This window comes from Propithecus coquereli, unplaced genomic scaffold (assembly GCF_000956105.1).
Source record: "Propithecus coquereli isolate 6110/MARCELLA unplaced genomic scaffold, Pcoq_1.0 Scaffold600, whole genome shotgun sequence".
Classification (NCBI taxonomy): Eukaryota; Metazoa; Chordata; class Mammalia; order Primates; family Indriidae; genus Propithecus; species Propithecus coquereli.
Genome location: NW_012151953.1, coordinates 574688 through 578013, shown reverse-complemented (window position 1 = coordinate 578013; position 3326 = coordinate 574688). Strand labels below are relative to the sequence as shown.

General features: G+C 39.4%; 1 long non-coding RNA gene across 1 annotated transcript in view; it reads right to left on the bottom strand.

The window, feature by feature from the left end:
- The window catches only part of LOC105822312, a 10314-nt gene that overhangs the window by 2158 nt on the left and 4830 nt on the right, over positions 1–3326 (bottom strand). The window contains exons 2-3 of the long non-coding RNA XR_001138099.1: positions 1775–1970; positions 1228–1327 (exon numbers count right to left, since the gene is read on the bottom strand). This is a non-coding gene — a long non-coding RNA (uncharacterized LOC105822312). The remainder of the gene's footprint in view (positions 1–1227; positions 1328–1774; positions 1971–3326) is intronic.

Sequence of the window (3326 nt, the reverse complement as noted above, 5' to 3'; positions counted from 1 at the left end):
TTTTTAGTTGTCCGATTAATTTCTTTCTATTTTTAGTAGAGACGGGGTCTCGCTCTTGCTCAGGCTGGTTTTGAACTGCTGAGCTCAAACGATCCGCCCGCCTCGGCCTCCCAGAGTGCTAGGATTACAGGCGTGAGCCACCGCACCCGGCCCTCTATTAATTCTTGACTTTTCCAATACCATACATCCGAAACCCCTGGCATATATTCTAAAAATTGATGTTATTAGTGATTTAGTGGCTTTGGGTGGCTGTTAAATAAACATGGATTAAGATGGACCAAGTAGCATTACAGTGCTGGACAAGATAATCCATCTTCAAATCACCAGCACCCATTACTTTTTTTAATATTCTAATTTCCATGTTTCCTAACTGCCTTAGGCCAGGGTGCCCAAATTGAGGATTTTGAGACAAAATCCAGGCTCAGCCAGAAGAGTATATTGACTGGTTAATGATGCCTGCCCTGCTGCACCAAGGAATAAAGGCAACAATGATGCATGTATTTTCTATTCCTAATATATGCTGGTCAGGCAGTAAATATTTGGTTCTAATAGCTGTGACAGGGAGAGCACAGTGCGCTCACCCTGGCAAACCTGCGATAAAAGGCAAGGGAGAAGGGAAAAAAGGAAAAGGATAATGAAAGAAAGGAAAAGGTCATGATAAGAAAAAGACAGGAAAAAGGAGACGAGGTGGTTATAGATGCTATAAAGGAGCACTAGTACTCCACGTTGATAAGTCTACATTCCTCTTCATGTATTATGCTCCCACCTCTGACTAGCTAATCTTTTCTCCACCAATACCAGTTACAGACCAATGTTTTGATCACCCATTTGCTTCCCTTAAGGTCTCCTGATGATTTCTGGATGAACCTTCCACTTTTCATCCCAAAGGTCCAAGTCCTCCATTCTTCCACAATGCCTTCATCCCCGTAATACTGTATGTTCAAAATGCTACTCTTTGACCATACCTGTTCTCCAACTGTTTTTCTGTTTCAAATTCCAAGAAAATGACATTTTCCCCCTCTAAAAATCTTTAGAGACAAGAAGAAATCTTAATTTCCCACATGGTTTGGCAATGACATAATAATAGCTACTGCTTCTCCTCTTTAAATGTTCCCCCCAAAACACTTGGCCATGAATAAAGAACAATTTTAAGTTCAAAGGGATTTATGGAACACTTCAAACTGGAGTAAAAATGTTTTGACTTTTTAAGCTATAACACTGCTTTACCTGGCTTTTCTTCTTCCCCTTCAGCAAGCTTGCTTTTGGGAGGAGTTTCCCGGGTAGAATTCACAGCTCGACGAATCGGCATGGTGCTATCTTCTACCTTCTAAGAAAAGAGATAGCCTAAATCAAACATGCTTAAAAAAATTCTCTTCACTCTCTTTCTCAAAGGGCCTAACTGGGTGTCAGAAGATGTAGGAGAATTCTTCAAGTCAACTCCAGGATCTGATACAAATTACTTTTAACAGGTTTTTTTTTTTCTTGAAGTAAAATATTAAAGAAATACTTTTCAAAATATTTTATTTTAGCTATAATTTCAAATAAAAACAAATAGTTATACTTGATTTGGTATAAATTTAGAAGGTTGGAGGTTTTTTCAGTAATTTGAGGGGAGAGGGAAGATGAAAAGAACTTGGTCTCTATTTGATTATTTTCAGATTCACAAACTAGACTCCCCAAAGTAGGGGAAGGAACATGTACCAAGAAGGACCCAGCAGGGCCTGAAGTCAGGAATTGATCCAAGAGTGAGCTTCAAGAATGCGTCAGCCCCTACCTCACCTAACTTGTCCGCGTGGATCAGCTGAGCTCCTACTATAAGTGGGAGTGCCTTAGGATGGACGAGTTCACCTTGAGACGTATCAGTCGCCATTTAAAATAATTTCTAGGCCCGAGTACAGGTTACACTCTGAAGCCTCTGCTGTTAACCACAAGGATTTTTCCTAATGGTTTCAGTGTGATGAAGAGTCAACCTAAAGCACAGAAAAGACCTGGTGTGAAGATTAACAGAAACAAAACTAAACTAAAACGTCTAGGTTTAATACATCCAAAGGGGAAAAAAATATAACTATAAAACTTAAATGACAGATGACTTGGTTAGTTATTGTTCAGAAAGATGTAACTACTATCAATATATAGACTACATGAAGCAGCAGCTAAGACAAATGCATAAGCCACAGCAGCTGTTGCACCTTCCACGTGAACAAAGGCAACGAGAACAAGAAAGCTCACAAGGAATCTAACCTCATCCCCTCTTGCTACCATCAGGAATGCAGAAGGACGGAATAAGGAGACTAAGGAACTGTTTGGTCAATGTGTGGTCAAAGGTCAGGATCAGTTTACTAAAGCGAGAAAGCTTCTGTTGTTATCGTTCTGAAAAGGGTCAGGAAAATTAACTAGAATCTTAAATCTAACTCTATTAGAGAAGTAATTTTTTCTCTATTATGGGAAAATACAAGGGCAAAAATGCTGCTGAAGAACATGACATTCTAACAGCCTCCAGACCCAGAGAAGTAAATTTAGACCATCGCCTAGGAAAATAAAAGTATGCTTCTGAGACTTTGTCATATTTTTAATATAAGCATGCAGTCATCCAAATTTACCTTATCACTAACACCCCTTTCCCCAAAAAATATCTCATCTGGGATTCAATGAAATTTTATAATAAAAATTCTTCAATATAATAAAAATGTTTAGATCTCTGTCAATGAACAATTAACAAAGACTTGAGGAATGACAGACTAGTCAGTCATTGAACTTCTACTTTAACCTCTAAGAATTTAAGAGCTTTCAACTAGTCAGGTAATAATCTCAAGCAACAACTAGGATAAATCCAAAAAATTCAAACATAGACAATGCTTTCACATTTACAGGGAAAATCTTTTTATGAGAACACCTAGAGCAATACCAGATTTGTAAACTGTCAATCAGCTGCAAGGAAAGGCAGCTCAAAGAATTTAGTGCAATACACTAAAACTTATTATCAATAGTGAACTAGGAATATCCATGAATATTTAAAATTACTACCTGTTACAAAAACTACATAAAATGTTCATGTAGCAATTCGCTTCAAGAAATTATAAAATACAGGCAAGGGGGTGGTGCCTCACCCCTGTAACTCTAGCACCCTGGGAGGCTGAGGCACGAGGATCACTTGAGAACCTGAGCAAGAGTGAGACCCCATGTGACCGGTGCTCACCTATAGTCCCAGCTCTTGGGGAGGCTGAGGCAGGAGGATTGCTTGAGCCCAAGAGTTTTGGGTTGCAGTGAGCTACAATGATGCCACTGCACTCTGGCCAGGGGGTTACAGAGCAAGACTCTGTCCCCCC